This window comes from Polyodon spathula, chromosome 1, assembly GCF_017654505.1.
Source record: "Polyodon spathula isolate WHYD16114869_AA chromosome 1, ASM1765450v1, whole genome shotgun sequence".
Taxonomy (NCBI): domain Eukaryota; kingdom Metazoa; phylum Chordata; class Actinopteri; order Acipenseriformes; family Polyodontidae; genus Polyodon; species Polyodon spathula.
In genome coordinates, this window is record NC_054534.1 from 72,573,200 (window position 1) to 72,594,494 (window position 21,295).

A 21,295-nucleotide genomic window follows, 5' to 3' on the forward strand; every position below is an offset into this window, starting at 1 on the left:
GAGTTTGCACATATTTGTGATGGCAGCAAACACTGTCTGTATGGGCAGCAAATACACAAACACAAGTTGATCATTGTTAATACATTTCTCAGTTGTAATTGAGATACATCCCATTATCAGGGAATTAAATAATTCTTATTGGACTGTAGAAAAATCGGAGGGAAACACCAAAAACCAGAAACCGTACATACCTGTCTGTTAAATGCATTGGCGGTGATGGGAGTATGTAAACCTCAACCCAGTGGACACAGAGCAGTCTGGTCACCATAACAACAACCTATATGGGTAAGTAGAAAGATTTGAATGTGACAGTAGCTTAGCTAGTCGGTTAAAAATTGTTTTTAAAAAAACAAAACATTTTTAATAGAGAATTCAGCACATGTCCATGTCCTATTTAAATAGTATTGCATGTGTATTTACAGTTTAGTAATATTGACAATGTAAAAATCAGATTTTAAATTTGTATCGATTGATTCTGGACTTCAGAGATCATGAACACATTGACATTGGTATTTACTGTCAAAATACCATAAATTCCTAACAGTTTAAAAAAAAAAAAAATATGAAAATTGATGCCTGTTTATCGGTTTACTTCTTGAACCTCTGCGCCTCCATAGGGGTGAGTCAGTCAAAGCTAATTTCTGTATAGAACGCCATGATAAATCCGTCACTGTCTGCATACCATGCAAAAGATCATTTTTTGAAAGGATTCTTCAGTGTAATGCCAGTTACTGTGGTGCTAGTGTAAACGTCATGGGATCGGTAGTAAGCACATAATACTTTCATTGCTTTAATTTTTAAAAAATGTTGTCACCACCCTAAATTTGCCTGGACCTTCTTTGGAGGTTGCATACCCAACACCTACTCACCAGTGAACTTATAATATAATCAGTAACTATTACTACTGCATAGTAAATAAAATATTTAAACTAACTTCCTATTATAAAAACATTCAAAAAACACTTATGTTTTTACTTATTTATGGGCCAACTTACCAGACAATCTACCTTCTATGCTCCTAAATTCAAAATTAATATTAGATTTAATTGAATAAAGAGTTATCCTCATATGAGATGAAACAGGTTGTATCTTCTAAAATATATGCATCAGAATTCTGTAAATTGCCGTATTAAGAACACAAATATTGATAAAGACACAAAGCAAAAACAATGGATAAGTTAATACAATTTTGTATGCCAACATTTCATCTTACAAGTTTTCAGTTTCTCCTTGCAGTGTCTAGTTATTTTAATTACAATAAGTAAACTGTAAACATACAGTACAGTATGTGTTTGTGTTATTGCACTCAATATATTTGGGTGTTTGGAGAAAATAATTAATTTACAAAGCAACACATCCAAATGCCTAAGTCTGTTTTATTAGTTGTGCCATGCTTTTTTCCCAGTTCACATTAATGCTGCGTTAATTGAATTCATTCTGCAGACTTATAATAATAATATATTTCCTTTCATAGTGGACCACCATCACAAAGCGTGTTACAGAGGTAGGCTGTGAACTGTGCATTATATGCAGAATCACTTACGATAGGACACTGGTTTAACATCTCATCAGCTGGATGGAGCAAAAGGAGGTTAAGTGACTTGCTCACAGTGAGTTAGTCAGTAGCAGAAGGGGGATTTGAACCAGTGACTGTCAGTGGCAAAGGTGGGATTTAAACCAGTGACCTTCTGGTTACAAGCTCTGGACTTTAACCCTGGACCACACTGCCTCCTAAACAACACTCAAGATACATAATACAGTACTACTAAACCATGTAATGTTACTATGAACTATATTTAAAACATTTTTAAAGATTTCACAATGTATTTTTTTCAATTGTTTTTTGTCTCGAGTGCTCCTTAAACACTCAGTTGAACTGAATCTACTTGGCAGAACTCCAGCTACAGTATTTACTACAAAGAACAAACCAAAAACTATAATCACTGTACAACTATGGCCGAAAGTTTTGTATTACCTAGGATACTGATATTTTATTCAACATCATGTAATCAAAGAAACTACAAAATGATATCGCAAAAGACTTCATGAAGACATAAGAGTAGTATAGTATTTCCAGTTGGATTTTAAAATGAGGTAAAGACAACTTAAAGAAACACTGACTATACCTAATACTCATTCTGCTGTGAAAAAAAAAGCTATCTTCCCCATCGTGTGTAAACAAACGTTACCACAGCTTAAACTGTAATTATCCTTTATTGTGTATGCTGCTTGCAAGCCAAACATTCAGTACATGCCTTTAAATATATACCAAATGTGTGTCTCTAAAAACATATTCATATTATCTAGAATGATGCATCGAAAAACCCATATTGTTTAATTCATGTTTAAATATAATCCATATTAAGAATAATTAGCTTTTTAAAAAGCTGATTAATTTAACGTTATTATAATGGCTTCAACTGATATAAGCACTTCTTGTTTTAAAAATATGTAGTACACAATAATTCAGTTTAACTTCATCAGGCTGTTAATCCTGCATGCCTCCGGCGATAAACCCTGAAAATCCCAACTAATCCCTTATAGCATTCAGAATGAGTTAGCCCCAGATATAGCCACATATCAAGCTGTCAAAAGCAATTATCATTTAGACAGCTCTACTCTGAATTTAAATATTCTGCAGCTGTGATGAAATTTTGTGACTTCTTTTACACACAAGCCTGTATGAGCCAGCTTTAACTAGCTAGCTTACACACAAAGCAATAACATTTGTTTTATGGCCTCCTTCACCTTGGATTCTAAAACTAAAACCTATTCAATACTTTGTTTGTATGAATGCCATTGGTATAAAAGGGTGAATGAGGGTGAAGGATACCATAAAACAAGCAAGGGTGAATGAGTTTAGGACTAAAAGAAGGTCCCAGGTAATCAGACAAATTCCATTCTATATGATTTGCCCCTTACTTTTACTGATTGTTACAATTTGAATGTTTAATTGGGGATTTAGTTTAAAGGACTGACAGCTAATAAAATCAGCAGATTTAATCTTACCAGCAACTACACTCTTTTTGTCACTATTTTAATGAATTTGAAAGTAAATAACCACAAAATATCTATCTATCTATCTATCTATCTATCTATCTATCTATCTATCTATCTCGACTTGTTTTGCCTGGAGGAGTGAGTGCGGTGTGGAGTGGTGGTGTGTGCGTATGCGCTGCTGGCAGGTTTGTCGGTCTTTTCCTCTTTTTTTTTTTTGTTTCTATATTGTTTTGCATTTCTTGTTTAAAGTGTACTGGTGAACAGTTTTGTGTGCTGAGCTGACGCTCTGTCAGCGACAGCGGGCAGGATGGCCGGCACAGGAGGGAGGCCTCCGCCAAACTTTTCTTTTGAAAAGCTAACCCGCCGACACGGAGTTAAAGTTTCCGACCGAGGGGTTTATCCCTTTGGAAGAATGTGTGCTCGCTATTGGAGAGGTAGTCGGTTGTGAAAACGTAAAATTGGCTTCTCGCATGAGCGGCTCGATTGTGGCTTTTTTAGGTACGGTGGAGTTAGTATCAATGGTTGTAGAAAAGGGGATTGTTGTTAATAATACTTTTCTTCCAGTAATTCCTTTAGCTGTTCCAGCTAGGAGAATCACCCTTTCTAATGTTCCCCTGTTCCTGAAAAATGAAGTGATAGAGAGGGAGCTGGCTAGATATGGGCAGCTCATGTCCGGGCTGGACCACCACATTTGAAACATGTAATTTCATTCAGAAGGCAGTTGTTTATGATTCTTAAAAACATCGATGAAGCTCTTAACATCACGCTTAAGTTTAAGGTGGATGGCAGTGATTATGTTATTTATGCAACCTCTGACTTGATGAAGTGTTTCAGATGTGGGACTGAAGGACACCTGGTGAAAAAAGGAGAATGGGGAGCGGGATAGGAGTAAGGGAGACGAGACTGCTGATAAGCAGAAAGCAGGACCGGCTGGTGCTGGGCTTGATGGCGGATCAGTACCTGCGGGCAGCACAGAGGGAGAGCAGGCTAGTGACGGGGTGGCAGCTGAGTCCCAGGAGGCAGGCAGTGATGCTGTAGTGGGGGCGGAAAGCCAAACCAAAGCACAAGATAACGCAAAAGAAAGTGAGAGCGTAGAAAGTCACGGAACGGAGGGAGAGGGTGAGCAAATGGACACAGAGGCGGTTGCTAGTGTGTGGGGTGATGTTCAGATACACGTAGAAGGGGTAAAGTTCGTAGAGGATAGTGAGGCTTTTAGACTGCCGGGGAAAAAAAGGGAGAGCAAAATGGAGAACAGTGCTGTCACAAAAAAACACAGCATTTCGTCTGATGGCAGTAGTGTTGGTATGGAGCCTGGGAGCACTGCAGAGCACAGTGACAGACAATCCCGCTGGAGACAGTGAGGATGAATTCAGTCTCACTGACTCCTCGCAAGCATCGCAATCGCTGGGCACGTATAAACCCCGGGGAGGGTACAGTGTGCAAAGCATCAAAGATTTCCTGGAGCAGACGAAAGGGTGTAGGGAAATTGATGTTGAGGATTTTTTGCTGATATTGATTTGTTTCTGAGCTCATTACGAGGTTTAAAGCAAATCATGTCTGCTCAGGAAACGTTTAGTACTCAGGAGCTAGTGCGCCTCAAATACATATCAAGTAAACTCTGTGGCAATGTTAAACACAGTCAGTCCTGATGGCCAGTACACTCCTAATACTCTTTCTCTTTACTGTCTGCTTGTTTTTCTTTTCTGAATATCAATGTGTTTCCTTTTCAAACTCTGCAATGGCTGGCTTTAGTACCAGGTGCCTTAATATTAATGGCTGTAGAAGTGCTTTTAAAAGAGCCACATTGTTTGAATTTATCTCGCAGAAAAGTCTGCATGTTACGTTTTTGCAGGAGACTCACATAGATGGGGGAAATCAGGTTGATTGGGAAAGGGATTGGAAAGGGGATGGTTATTTCAGTAATGGAACTAATGTGAGTGCTGGGGTTAGTATTTTGTTTTCTGAGGGGTTTAAACCGAGCTCTGTAATTGCCTGTGAAATATTACAAGGACGGCTACTTAGAGTTCAAGCGGTGATTGAAGGCAGAGTCTTTGTATTTGTTAATGTTTATGCACTTACAGATGGTAGGGAGAGAGTAAGCTTCCTCCAGAGGCTTGAATGTATGTTGGGCGAATGTAAAACTGATGATGTGTTAGTTTTAGGTGAGGATTTTAATTGCACAGCTGATAGTAGATTAGACCGGAATCACATTGAGCCACATCCCCAGTCTGCCAGGGAACTGATTAGAATTGAAAACTCAATGGAACTAGTTGATGTGTGCAGAAACATTAATGCAAAGGATAGGCAATACACAAGGTTTAAAACACATGGCACTGATGTTTCTATGGCTAGATTGGACCGGTTTTACACTGTTAAACATAATTTAAACATTTTTAAATCTTGTTTTAACAGCTCCACAAGCGTGTCAGATCACAGTTTAGTTTCTGTAAGTGTGTTGCTCCCCTCTCTGAGAATACAAAGTGCATACTGGCATTTTAATACTGCTTTGATTAATGATGAGCATTTTTGGAAAGTTTTTAATTTTTTTTGGGAGAGATGGAGATGTAAAAAAAGAGACTTCTCCTCATTGCGGCAATGGTGGGATGTAGGGAAGGTGCAGACTTGATCTTTTTGTCAGCAGTATACTAGAAATGTCACAAAGAGCTTAAATAAAACCATGAGAGAGCTGGAGGAGGACATCCTACAGCTCCAGAGAGCTCTGGAGTCCAGCCCAAACGAAAGGCTGATTGAGGGCCTGAAATGTAAAAAAAGGGGGTTGGCGGATCTGCTGGATGTAAAGGTGCAGGGAACTCTGGTGAGATCGCGGTTCCAGAGCTTAGTGGAGATGGATGCACCCACTCACTATTTCTTTGGGCTGGAGAAGAAGAGCGCACAGAGCAAAGTGATTCATTGCCTGAGGACAGCGGCTGGGCAGGAGCTCAGGGAGCACGCAGAGATCTGGAAGCTGGCTGTGGGTTTTTATAAGGACCTGTATACAGCAGAGGCGGTGGAGGAAACTGGGGAATCACAGCGTTTGTTGCAGGACCTCCCTCAGCTGTCTGAGGAGGAAACCAAGGGGCTGGAAAGTCCTCTGACACTCTTTGAACTCTCTGATGCCCTGCAGGGGCTGAACAATGGAAAGACACCTAGACTTGATGGCCTCCCAGTGGAATTTTATAAAAAGTTCTGGTCTCTGCTGGGAGAGGACTTGTTGGATGTTTTCAGGGAGAGTGTGCAGGATAAAGTTCTACCTCAGAGCTGCCGAAGAGCGGTCATCACTCTCCTCCCTAAAAAGGGAAATTTGTGTAGTATTAAAAACTGGAGACCTGTGTCGTTGCTCTGTGCTGATTATAAAATACTTTCTAGAGCTCTCGCAAACCGCCTCAGGACTGTGATAGGGCGAGTGGTGCAAGGAGACCAAACATACTGCGTTCCAGACAGATCCATTTTCTATAATATCTTTCTAATTCGAGATATACTGGCAGCCTCCAAGCTTTTTGGTTTCAATGCAGGTGCAGTGTCATTGGATCAGGAAAAGGCTTTTGACCGGGTAGATCACCTCTATCTGTGGAGGGTACTAAAAGCTTTTGGGTTTGGGACCGGTTTCTTAGAGAAGGTTCAGCTGCTCTATGGTGACGTTTCCGGTCTATTGAAAATCAATGGTGGCTTAAGCTCCCCTTTCCCTGTTCAGAGAGGTATTAGACAGGGGTGTTCCATGTCTGGTATGCTTTATGCTTTAGCAATAGAGCCTCTTATAAATGAGCTGAGGAGGGTATTGACTGGACTGTCCATTCCTCAGTGTCCCGGTAAACCAGTGAAGGTAACAGCTTATGCAGATGACATTGCTGTATTTGTTAACAACCAAACTGATGTTGACAGTGTAGGGACCTGTCAAAGACTGTTTGAAAAGCTGTCATCTGCTAAAGTAAACTGGGATAAGAGTGGTGCAGTGCTTCTGGGGGACTGGAGGGGATGTCGTCCTCCAATTTTACCTGCTGGTTTGCAGTGGAGCAGGGGTGGGCTCCTTTATCTGGGTGTCCATCTCGGGGATGACAGCACAGTGCAGAGGAATTGGGAGGGGATGGTGGAGAAGGTGAAAGGCAGGTTACAGCAGTGGAAATGGCTGCTTCCCCAGATCTCCTATAGAGGTAGGGTACTCATTATTAATAACTTGGTGGCATCTAGCTTGTGGCACAGGTTCATCTGCTTGGAGCCCCCACAGTCATTAGTAAAACAGGTTCAGGCTGTGATGCTGGAGTTTTTCTGGGATGGGGTGCATTGGATCAGACAGAGTGTGCTGTACCTGCCTCTGGCTGAGGGGGGGCAGGGACTCATAGACCTTTCTAGCAGGACGGAGGCTTTTAGGTTACAGGCCCTGCAGAGGCTGCTGTATTGCACTGAGGACATCCCGTGGAGGCAGTTTGCCTGTGCCTTCCTGCAGCAGGTGGGGAGGCTGGGTCTGGATAGGGGTCTTTTTCTGCTAGAAATGGGTAAACTGGAGATGGACCGACTGCCAGACTACTATAAGAGCCTGCTGAGGGCATGGCAGTGGGTGCATATTGAGGAGAGGGGCATATGAAAACTTTAGCCTTGATTGGCTCCTAGAAGAGCTGTTAATATATAACACATTCTTGAATTGTGATATTGTTCAGTCTGCTACTTTTATACATATGTTAGTGAAGGCAGGTGTTGTAAAGCTTAAAGCCCTTTCAGATTTCAACACCTACTGCTGGGTGACTCCTCAGTGGTTAGCGTCGGCTCTGGTGATGCGGTCTGTCCGCACTGCTGAGCGTTTCCTCACCCAAGTGCATGGTGCTCTCCCCGGTGAGGGGCTGGAGCTCTTGAGACAGCTGTTCAGGGATCAGAGAGTTCCGCACACTGATTCCCCCTTTCCATCACTGTTATTGTCCCCAGCGATCGGTCAGGCTTCTGATGAGCAGGGTTTACTGACTGTAGATGGTCTGAGAGATCTCCCTCTGTGCACAGTAGAGGGGAAACAGCTGTATAGGGTGTGTGTAAAGGGCCGATACCAGCAACAGCTCAGGGCACTACCAGACACATACTGGAGAGAGAGGCTGGGGGTGGCGGAACAGATAGTGCCAGCTTGGAGAACCCTGTATAAGCCACCACTGCCAAAAAGATCGGGGGATCAGCAGTGGAGGATCTTACATACCATCATTGCCGTTAACTCCTTTGTGAGCATCATAAACCCCGAGGTGAAGGATTCCTGTCCATTTTGCTCACAGAGGGAGACTGTTTATCATTGTTTTGTGTTCTGCACCAGATTGAAACCTTTGTTTGCTGCTCTGGCGGAATTGCTTGCTGGGTTGGGTTTTGTGTTCTCTGAGGTGGTTTTTATTTTTGGTTTTGCATATTGTAAAAAGAGAAAGTACTCAATCCAGCAAGTGAATTTTATTATTGGACAGGCCAAATTAGCGATTTTAAAGAGCAGGAAAGACAAAATGAATGACGTTTTAAATACTGATCCTTTTGTTATTTTTAGAATGCTTGTATTAACACGGGTTAGATTTGATTTTAATTTTGATAAGGCAATGCATAATTTAGCAATGTTTGAGGAAGTCTGGTGTGTAGACAGTGTGTTGTGTGTTGTTAACGATGGTGATCTGGAGGAGTATCTGTGATGTGAATTGTTATGTGTCCACAGTATTTTATGTATTGTTTTGTTTACCTTGGGTGGATCTGAATTGATTTCATAATATCTGTTTTCATAAATATTGATTGTGTGTATTCTATTTAATTGTTAAAAAAGTTTTTTCAAAAAGTAAAGTATCTATCTATCTATCTATCTATCTATCTATCTATCTATCTATCTATCTATCTATCTATCTATCTAGCTAGCTATCTAAATTCTAATTGTATTTGTTTTTCTATTGAAAATACTGAAAAATGTCTAGAATTTGTAAATGGAATGTATTTTTCGATGTGTGTTTTTGTAATAGTGAATAATATTTGTTAATAGTTATTGTAAATGTTATCTATCGATCTATCTATCTATCTATATATATATATATATATATATATATATATATATATATATATATATATATATATATATATATATATATATATATATATAGATAGATAGATAGATAGGTAGATGGATATAGTGAGAAAGTGTAGTCCTCGGGAGCACAGGACTACACCTCCCAGAAGGTCACAGGCTGAAAAGTCTTAATTTGATTATTATCTGTTCGTTTGTTAAATTTTTTTGGCAGTTGACAGATTATTATAAATTAGCACAAGCTGCCTATACTTCTTTCTGTGGGGAATAAAAACCCCACAGATCATTCATTCGGGACTGCTGAGGAGAAGGAAGCAGGAAGGTGTGTGCCCTGCTTCTGAGCAGACACTAATAAGTAACGTGTGTAGAACTGTTTGTGTTTTCGTTGTACTGGTAAACAGCCTAGCTGTCCTATTTGTTTAGTTAGGCTCCAAATATGTGTAGTCAGCGCTTCAAAGCAGAACGAGGTTTTTGTTTGTTTTAGTTTTTTTTTTTATTTTGTATTATTAAAAGTGTGCGTCAGCACTAAACTGCCAAGTTTTGTGTGCTGGGTGTCATTTTAAAGGGCAAACGAACGTCTGTGAGTGTACGTGAGTGTGTAGTGTTTAGTGTGTTATATATATATATATATATATATATATACACACACACACACACACACAGATCCTTCCTATGGTGTCCCATTTTGTGAAATTATAAAATGATGCATACACATTTTTTTAAACTTAATAGTTTATTCAAAGCTTGAATGCTCAAACTGATGACTTCTAAGGGTATGATAAGTTACAGTAAATGTCAGCAAAAACTAAAGAGAAAAAACTGAAATATGTTGATTGCATAAGTATTCAGACCTGTCAACTCAGTATTTGGTGGAAGCACCTTTGGCAGCAATTGCAGCTGCAGGTTTTTTTGGGTAAGTCTCTACCAACTTTGCACACCGACTTGGTGCAATTTGTGCCCATTCTTCTTGGCAGATTTGCTCAAGCTCTCTCAAGTTGCTTGGAGATCACTTATGGACAGCAGTTTTCAAGTCTTTCCACTGATTTTCAATAGGATTCAAGTCAGGACTTGGATTGGGCCACTCAAGGACATTCACTTTCTTATTCTTAAGCTACTCCAGTATAGCTTTGGCCTTGTGCTTTGGATCATTGTCATGCTGAGTGGTGAATTTTCACCCCAGTTTTAAGTCTTTAGCAGACTGAAACAGGTTTTCCTCTAGTATTTGCCTGTACTTTGCTCCATCCAGTTTTCCTTCAATCCTAACAAGCTTCCCAGTCCCTGCTGAGGAGAAGCATTCCCATATCATGATGCTGCCACCACCATGCTTGACTGTAGGGATGGTTTTGACTGGGAGATGTGTTGGGTCTGCGCCAAACATAACGCTTGGCATTTAGACCAAAAAGTTCCAATTTGGTCTCTTCTGACCACAACACCATTTGCAACATTTTTTCAGGATCACTCAGGTGTTTTGTTGCCAACTCCATGTGGGCCTTGAGATGGCTTATTTTTAGTAATGGCTTCCTTCTTGCCACCCTGCCATGCAGGCTGTTTTTGCGAAGTGTTCTGGATATTGTTGATTGATGCACATTTTCTCCCATCTCAGCCATTGAACTCTGTAGCTCTTTTAAAGTTGTCATTGGCCTCACAGTGGCATCTCTCATCAGTTTCCTTCTTGCCCGGCTGCTCAGTTTGGAGGGACAGCCTGATCTAGGCAGTGTCTGGGTGGTACAATGCACCTTCCATTTCTTGATGATTGAGTAGACTGTGCTCACAAGGATATTCAGAGACTTTGATATTTTTATGTACCCTTCTCCTGATCTGTGCTTTTCAATGACTTTATGCCTGACTGGTTGATGGTCTTCATGGTTGAGTCTTTGCCTGAAATTCACTACCTGACCAAGGAACCTCACAGAGATGGGTGTTTTTATTCTGAAATTATGATAACCACTAATACTGCACACAGACAGATGCCATTCAACTACTTATGTGACTCCGTTAAGGTCATTTTATGCACCTGAATTAATTTAAGTTTGCCACAGCAAAGGGTTTGAGTACTTATGCAATCATGACTTCCATTTTTATTTCATATTAATTATCTATTTACTTCTTTCTTTTTGATTTTGCTTTGAATATGTGAAGTTGGTTGTGTATATAACACATTAATTCCTACTTCAAAGTGTCATGACTGCAAGCTTTAAAGCAACAAAATGTAAAAACTGTGAGAGGGTCTGTGGCAGAGCAGAGCTCTGCCCTTTAGAAATTGGCAATTATGGGGTTAAATTCCCCTACCTGCCTGGGTTTATTGTGTTCAGGTGGCTGGGGTTGATTAGTTAAATAGAGTAACTAATAATCAATCAGCACCCAGCCACCTGACATAAAAGGAGGCCTCAGCATTAGGGAGAGGAGGGAGCTGAGGAGGAAAGGTGTGGTTTGTGGTTTGTGGTTTGTAGTTTGTGGTTTGTGGATTCGTGGATTCGTGGATTCGTGGATTCGTGGATTCGTGAATTCTCATTCAGTGAAGGCATCGCCCAGTCTGGAAACCTTTATTTTTGTAAGTTTTGCTTTATGTTTTATTATTTGTGTTTAAATATCTTTTTATTTTGGCCCTTGTGCCCATTTATTTTTGTGTTTATTTATAATAAAAGTATATTTTTTTGAACTGCAGTCTGTCTCTGGGCCTCTATCTACTCGCCAGCCTGTCACATTAGATGTTAGAAGTGGGATATAGCAACTCCAGGAGGCTTGGAGCAGTACTGCAGGATTTTTTTTTTTTTTTTTTTTTTTGGGACAATTTTTTTTTTTTTGATAAATTAGAAGAAAAAAAATGGAAAAGAAGAGCAGACAGCGGCAAAGTCAGAAGGAGATCCAGCAGAAATGTAAGCTGCTGCAGCCACCGCTGGAGGACCCGGCCAGCCTCTTCCCCTGGTGTTCCTGGTGTGGGAAGGAGGACCACTGCTGGAGGTCCCGCCCAGAAGTGCCACCGGCAAACTGGTGTGGCCGTTGTGAGGAGGACAGCCACAACTGGGCAGGATGCCCCTACAATCAGGCCCAGGAAGAGGTTCAGTTTTCACCCTGGGCATCAGGGGCCACCCCACTACCTCCAGCGCCACCACCTTCACCACCGTCCCAGGAGATCTCAGGCAAACCTTTTCCACGACCTCCCCATAGTTATCAACACGCTGTGGTGTTGAGATGGGGAGAGGTGGGAAAAGTGGGAGGAACAACATCACCCAGCGTCCTTCCCAGAGGTTGCCCTCATGGTCGTTAATTATCTGGTGGTAGACATGGGAGAGGCCCCAGTCATTCCAACAAAGAGGGTGGAGCCACCACCCCGAGAGCCAGAGAGGGAGGAGCCGCCTCTCCCAGAGCCCAGAGAGGGAGGAGCCGCTGCTCCCAGAGCCCAGAGAGGGAGGAGCCGCCGCTCCCAGAGCCCAGAGAGGGAGGAGCTATGGACCAAGGATGCCTGCCTTGCACCACCCAAGGATGCCTGCCTTGCACCTTTCAGGGATGCCACGCCTGCTCCGCTCAGGGATGACACATTTGGATCGCCTAGGGTTGCCTGCTGCTTCGCATCACCTGAGGTTGCCTGCTGCTCCACATCGCCTGGGGCTACTGGTGTCTCCTTTTTTTTTCCTAGGGTTCCTGAGGGTCCGCTGCCGCCGTCGCCTCCCGAGGGTCTGCTGCCGCCGTCCCCGCTTCCGTCACCAGAGGGAGCTGGGCCGCTGTCCTCGGAGGGTCCAGTGCCACTAAAGGGTCCAATGCCACTGGAGGGTCTGGCGCTGCTAGGGGGGATCCACACTGTCCGAGGAGGCCGTGCCCACGCTGTCTGGAGGTGCTGCCTGCCCGCCAGCACTGCATCTGCTGGAGGGTCCAGGTCCCACGACAGCATCGCCCTTGGAGATCCGGGGCCCCCTCAACCAAAGAAGGCTTGGGGGCTCCGACATCAACCCCACCCACCACCGCCCACCGAAACAGCCCACCCAAGGGACATAACTGGACTCTTGCGGGGGAGGGGGGGTAGGAGTTGTTCGATTGCGGCAGTGACCTCTGCCCTTTAGAAATTGGCAATTATGGGGTTAAATTCCCCTACCTGCCTGATTTTATTGTGTTCAGGTGGCTGGGGTTGATTAGTTAATTAGAGTAATTAACGATCAATCAGCACCCAGCCATCTGACATAAAAGGAGGCCTCAGCTTCCCATTAGGGAGAGGAGGGAGCTGAGGAAGCAAGGTGGTGTTTGTTGTTTTGGTTTTGTGAATTCTCATCCAGTGAAGGCATCGCCCAGCCTGGAAACCTTTATTTTTGTAAGTTTTGCTTTTTGCTTTATTATTTGTGTTTAAATATCTTTATTTTGGCCCTTGTGACCTCTTGAATTTTCATCATGGGACCTCAAACTAGTTCACTGGGTCTAAACTTCCAAAGCCTTCCCACCCACCAGTTACCACAAATTATACCATTAAAAAAAGAAAGCCTGTTTGTTCCTGTTCCATTGTTATGGGCTGATCCGCAAGGAGAACTGTATTGTCTATTGTGAGTGTGTCAACAACTGTTTCCACACACTGGGTATTTTCTTGGTGTTTTTCTTTTTTCGTGATTTTCGTTTTTTATAATTACTTATGATTTTCTTTTATTGTTTTGTATTAGTCAAGTCGTTTGTTGATTTTTGCACCTAATTGATTATTTTTTTCCACATTATGACTGTTCAAGTTTTATAATTTTGTGTTGTGTGACACTTGTTTGGATTGCGTTTTGATCACAGGATTAATGGGATAAGTGGTATACAGCTGAAGGCGTTGGAGGTGCTAATTGTCAACTTTCCCCTGTCAGCTCCCCCCCCTCGAGTGTAACAATTGAGCGCATACCTAAAGACTTCCTATTGTATGAGACCTAGCTCTTATATATATATATATATATATATATATATATATATATATATATATATATATATATATATATATGGATTTATATAGTGAAAGAAAGCAGATGAGGGAGAGAACAGAAAAAAAGATGGTGGAAGGAGCAGGAAAGGTTTGGCCGTGTAAATCTGGAATGTGGAACCGAGTGGAAATGGCTGATTCCTTGGACGTGCAGTCCGCCAGTCGAAAAAAAAAATAACTAAATAAAGCCAGCTGAAGTACAGCGCTGAGAGCGAAAAAAGAACATATTGGAAACTTCTCAGGAGAGTATGCTGTGTTTATGACATGGAATGCTATTATGTTTAATTGATATTAGCAGAAGCCTAAGGAAGTGGCATTAGGAAGTGGTAGTGACATTATTGATGATATATAAACACTGCCGACTCCAGTATAGTATTTGATGTGCTCATTGTTAAATGCTACTAGGCTTGAATCGGCAAGATTCAACTAAAAATAATTGGGAAGATGGATATGGCAAATTGGAACTGGGCAATGTACGTCAATGACCAGCAATTTAAAATAAAGACAGTAGTTTATTAATCTAACATTGCTGATTGCACTGCCCTTTGGATGGTTAAGTACTCTACAGGGTCCCGCCCAGAAGATTTGGGAGAGAGTGATGGAGACAGGATGTGTTGCCCAGGGAGACAGCTGCAGTAGGGATTATTTTTGTACTTATCTGGTCTGCCTGCTTTTGTCCCTCGGTGTGTGGTCCTTGGTGGTATCATGGAATATAACATTACATTTGCATTTGTAAAAGGACAAATTGAGGGTGGCAAGAACACTTGGAAATTAAGTATGCTTACCATGGGAAGGTTGTTTAGTTTGTTTTGTCATGTCCTAATTCTACTTTTTGTTATTAGACGACTAACACAATCCAGAGCTGTCGCTACAGGCCACCACAAAACCCAGACAACACTGCAATTGTTTCACGATAAATTGTATTTGCACCATGAGCACTCCAGCACTCATTTTGGATTGGTGACCATGTTTGCACATTGTGGGTGTATTAAAGACTGTGTTTATTGTTTCAGGACTGAATTGCTGGGTTAAACTGTGTAGTACACAGCCTTTTGTACTACCATTCATTATTATTTACCATTTGTCATCAGACTTTGGATTAGAAATAAAATACCCTTTAACCTGAATTATCGTTCTCTGTCTGTTATTGATCACCACATCACTCCTGCACCTGCACACTGTTCAGCACTTTGCCAACCAGGTAAACAGCTTAGCTGTCCTGTACATTAGCCAGGGAACATAAATGTGTGGCAACTGCTCAGAAGAGCTAGGTGTCCATTTTGTTTTGTTTGTTTTGATTTATTTTTGTTGTTCAGTCTCCGGGTCACATTTTAATAGGGGCATGAACCCAAAATAAGGCTACCTTGGCCATATTATATAACTATACTGACTACAAAGGGAATGTGTGCTTATACACTTGTTAAGGCATTTACCCAGAAATATGTAGGTGATATTTATGAAAATAAGTGTTAGGTTATCCAATAAAACACAACATAGGCTCTTTATCACCAGGTAATGACCACTCTGGGGGTAGTTACAGTAGACAGTTTGATATGCAATTGGGGACCCATAGGGCCATTACCTAATGATGATGTCTTTATTTTCATATGGGACAATATATACTGGGTTCTATTCAATTGATCAACAGAGTGCATGATATACAGTAAATACCACCACTGTTAAAGACATTGTAGCTTACAAAATAATTACATTAACCTAATCTTAAGGTGAACATAATTTAAAAACGGACAATTAAAAACAATGGACCCTATTTCACAAGACGTTAAGGACTGTTTATTATAGGGTTTATATTCTGTGGATTACTTTTAGTTTGACAGTTCTTTGAAAAAAATGAGAACAAAGTAACCAACCCTCTGGCAAAGCTGAAGAGGATTTGATGAACTGCAAGCTTAATGAAATTGATCACAATTTGCCTTAAAAAAATCCTTAAAGCAGTAATTAAAGTTTGGGCATAGATGGACATTCCATTTGTTCACTGTGACTGAACCCCTTGACAAAATGTTACACATTCACTTGCACACAAGAACCGTATTCTTAAAGTGAAAATAATAATCATTGTCAAAACTGTCCCTCATTATTTTAGTCACCAGAGCCAAATGAACTGGTATTGATCTAATAAGCATATTTCCATATCACTGTGAGCATTCCCATAGCTTTTGCCTTATGGATTTTCAACATGGGATAATTGAAGTTCATAGGCCTACAGGGGCTTAACAACCCTTGACAATTCACATTTCATAAATGCCACTACTGTAACTTTCAAGGAAATCCTTTATTATGCTCTTATGATAGTAGGAAGCAAGAGCACGTCATAAACCCACAAACTGGAACCTGGTTATATCTGGAGAAGAGAGAAGGACACAAGAAGCAGAGAAACTGGATGAAGGCTCAACATAGAAAGAGATGAATGGATTTATCATCGAGCAAAAAATAAAACAAGCTAAAACGGACAACAATGCATGAAGGCTTCAATCAGACATGGATACCAGATGGAAGCTTTGACTCCCGTAGGAAAGGGGATTCAATAATGATTCTTATGATTTATTTTCCTGCAATTGCATTTGTGATCATTCCCCAGCATACACATTAAAATCACTCATATCTAAAATACTTTTAGCTTAGACAGTATCATTATTTAATACTGTATCAATAAATAGCTGAACTCAAAGAAGGAGAAAACCCTTTAATTTATTTTAATATCTGCACCTCTTTTTCCCCTCAGTTATTTATTACATGATTTATTACACATGATATACACTAAGTCTTTTTGTTGCTGTCACGACCTTTAGAGTAAAACCAAAAATACAAAGAGTTTCAATGCTAATGGAAAATTCTCATGCTATATTGCAGAATCATGAATGCTTGAATATAGAACTTCATGCCAGATCTAAGTTCATCACTTGGGATGCACCCTTTTTCATTTTGACATACATCATGCATGGTCTCATGTGGAATCATCAGTGAAGGTTAACTAGCAGGATAATGGCTCTGTGGCAGCAAAAAATAAACTAATAAATATATAAGAAACACTACAGCAGGTGTACTCTCCAGAAATACAGTGTGTTACGTTAAAGGTTATATAAAAAAAAATTAAAAAATGCAGTAAGCATTCTTATAATACAATCCTGTACTACAGTAGCCTTGTTGCATTTTTATTTAAAAAATAAATAAATAAATAAGTGGCTACCTCTTTGGGGTGTAGGATTTGAAGGGCTCAGATTGGAGTGCTTTCAAGATCAGATAATGCTAAGGCAGCGACAATACGGGACTAGACTGCACACATCTCTCTAATACTGGAGCTTTCATTTAGTTTTTCAACATACAGTCTAACCAGATGCTAGTTGGTGGGTTTTATGACTTGTCCTTTAATAGAAAATGTATAAGGAAATAAAGGACTAAGCACAGGACAAAATCAGGTTGCAGGCAAACATTTTTAAATGATACCATTAGGAATATGAAAATAACATAACAGATAACGGGCTGACAATTATTTAAATTAACGTATACTGTATATATATATATATTAACAAGTTTTAGTATTGGGGCAATTGCATTACCACTACCATGATATGGGTTACAAAAACAGTATGCCGTGCTATGACTGTAGGTTGTCTCTTAAATACTTTATCTTGGAAACTACAAATTCAGAATTAAATTAAATTTAAAATGTAAGGAAAGCATAAAGTGAAAAATTTAGAATGGAATATATAACAAAACAATATGTGCTTGTTCTGGTTTAACATGTGACATAATATTATAATATTCAGCTGCCCAGCGTATTTACTGTGGTTTAGTAAACAAACCGGTTTACAATTTATGACATTCAAGATGCCCAGAATAAAAATTAGCATGGAATACCAGCTACATAAAAACAGACAATTGAGAGTTCAGAAATCAATTTGTTTTACCAGAGTACCATGGGTGATGATTCTGCAGTGAACAACAGCACAATTCACTATCTCATCATATTGCAGCAGCATAACTAAACCTGGGTCTTCTGTAAAATTGTAAGCTTGGATTGAAAGCAAACTACTTACTACTTAGTAGCTAAAAACAGTCCATTTCCTTTTGGCAATATGACTGTATGAGATTGCTTGAATGAGCTTTCTCTGGGGTTATACTTCATGGGTGCTTTAAGTATGTGTGTTTGTATTTGTTATTGATGCATCTAATTACATGTGAAATACAGCCCTGTGTTTTTGTAACTCTGCTGCTATTACTGATGTATTAAGTGTATTATGTATTAACAAGCAACCATTTGGTTTACATCATTCCACATAAGAATTATTTTATTGTATTGATAACTATTTAATCTGGATATTCATAAATCCAACAGAAATTAGTGCATTTAAGACGCATTTTAACCAATTTTTCTGTCTTAAAAATAGACTGCGTCTTAAATTCGAGTACAGTATACAGTTTCTGCGTTTCTAAAATACATGTCCAGCTTGGACAGATCGGAAATGCTGATCAGACCCCTGTATTTTTCGACATGCAAAGGAATACCACAGTTCAAAAATTGGGAAAGAAACACGTGTGAGTAATCTCCATGGGTGTATGTTATGTTCTGTTGGCATTGTGCATACAGTTGTGTTTACAATGAGATCAATGCTGTTGTGGTTGCTGGTTTAAATGTTGCCTGATGTGGTGAAGTGTTGTGTTGTGCTTGCTGTTGCAGATGCGTGATGTCGGTATATATATATATATATATATATATATATATATATATATATGATTCTATTATATATATAATTATATATGTAGTGTATGCAGCACAATGCAGCACAATAAACGATCTCTGTAGTTAATCTACAACAACACTGTTTCGGATTAGTTAAATACGATACGACAGCGCAGTTTTTTCATCGCAGTTTTTTTTTCCCCAAATCAAGGGTGGTAACTTAAATTCAAGGGCATCTTAAATTCAGAAGAATACAATATTCTGTCAAAAAGATAATTATGTTATATTGAGAAGATACTAACCTTAACTGGTCGATAGACCAGGAGCCAGTAACACCAGATACTATATATAGCTATCTCTGAGGGTACAAAATATGGATACCATAACTGAAGTGGTAATGATGACAGAGCTTACAGTAGACCCAAACTCATCACTTTGACCCAAAAGACATACTTTTTTCATAAAGAATGCTATTGCTTTATATGACTAGAAGCCAAGGATAGTTACGTCAATGACTTATTTCTAGGAGTTTGAAACTTAATTATATAACTGAGAAAAAACCCTAACACACGGTGTTATAGTAAACACTATAATAGACTTCCTTTACTGTGCTGTTAAAAAAAAAAAAAAAAAAAAAAAAAAACTAAAAAAAAAAAAACTAAAACAACAAAAAACTAAAAGAGTTACCAAATGATTAAAGCTGAAGAGCCCCATAATCATATTCAATTCTATACTAAAATCTGAATGTTTGGTGACTGTTTAAGTTAGCAAAAGTGTAGTTTACATAACAGCTGCACAAACCAATTATTCAATTATTTGTCTCTCCAAAAGTGAGGGACATTGCTGTGGGTGGACTAGTTTATCATTCCAAGTGAAACAAGTGAAGAAACAGCTGCTTGGATTTAATTGGATTGCTGGTCTCATCACACATTCAAGCAGTTTTTTCTTCACTTCTTTCAATTTGAATATTAAATTAGCCTCATAAACATCAACCTGATTGTCAGCTGGCATCTTTGGAGAGCTCAATCCCAATAATCGAATAATCAGTTTGTGCAGCACTACTTTACATTATCTAGAAGAAATCTTTGTCTTTATTTACTGTATATACTGTTCAAAAGCAATTGGCTTCAGTTTCAGGGACACTGGTTGTTTTCAGGGTTTTATATAAATGAAGGCATTGTTTTATAAGCACCACCACCATTTTCCCCTCAAATTATATCACACACTCTATTATATTTATTGCCTCTCTATTGTAGACTACTATAGTTGACACTGTACAAAAATCTGAATAGAAACAAAATAATTAGAATTCATTATGGGTTGAGTCAGTGCTGGTCTCCAACAAGAACATTCATGACCACAGAAAATCTAATAAATGAACAATAACCTGGTAGGCTTTGAAAGCAGACATAATTAAGCAAACGTGCACTTGCCTGGTGAAAACAGGCCTACAGTATGATACAATTGATGTGCTTGCTGAAACAGGTTGAATGAACATGTTAAAGTTTAAGTGGATTGCCACTTAAATCAACAAGAATACTCTCAACACTATGATACATTTAATTGTATTTGATAACTACTACAGTTTATATACAAATGGGTATAAAAAAAGAAGTGAAAATTAATGACCTGATAACTGTTTCTGTTGTTAAATGCACATTTATGCTTTTTGTCACAGTCATGTATTTCTCCTACATATTTGTGATAAATGTTGCATTTTTTTTCAAAGCTCTCTATCCTTAGCACTTTGCTACCCTGCCACCCACACTGGGGAGCAGGGACTTGTCTCACACATAGATTAATAACAGTGGCTACCAAGAGTCTAGGAGGAACTGCAGAGCCTGATGAGTGATGGTCTGTCTGGGTAAAAAATGAACTTATTCCCAGTACTATGCAGTGATTCATGTTTTTGCTTTGCATTTGGTAAATGTGTGGTCTACACGTTCCACTGCACGTCTAATCACAAATTCTTCTTTGTATGATTTATATTCTATGACATCCAAAGTGGCCATTTAGTTTCCATTTACCATCCCAGAGGAAATGTCATATTAACAATCCCTTTTAGCCGTGTTGGTTGTTTTTTCAGTTATGCAACACAGTAAAATAAAAATAAAAAATTGACCAAACAACATTAAAACATTTTTCATTTTGAAGATTTACAATGTCACATTCTGATATTATCTGCCCTCTTATAAATCAGTTATCCTGGATTCCCTCATGAGCACATATATTACTATATATAAACTTTTTTTTTTTTTTAATTATAGTACAAGTTCACCTCCATTTTCATTCCTGCACTGTTTTAAATAATCAATGCGATCTCAAATAATTTAACAAGAGCCACCTTGGTACTCTGCTGTCAAGAACTTGCACAGACTGAAGTCTAAAGTGTCATCTTTGTATTCTGCCCACAATACACAGCATAAGAAATGGTATTCCCATGTTTCAATCATGTTTCCAACAATATTATAAATCACCTCTGTTCAACCTGTTTTGAACAGAAATTACGTCACTCAGTTTGAGAAACCAGACCCCAAACTGCACGAGATGACATCTCTTAAAAAAAGGGACACCCTACACATGACTTATCAACATAACAATGTTGATAATATCTAAGGCTGTCATCTATTACCAA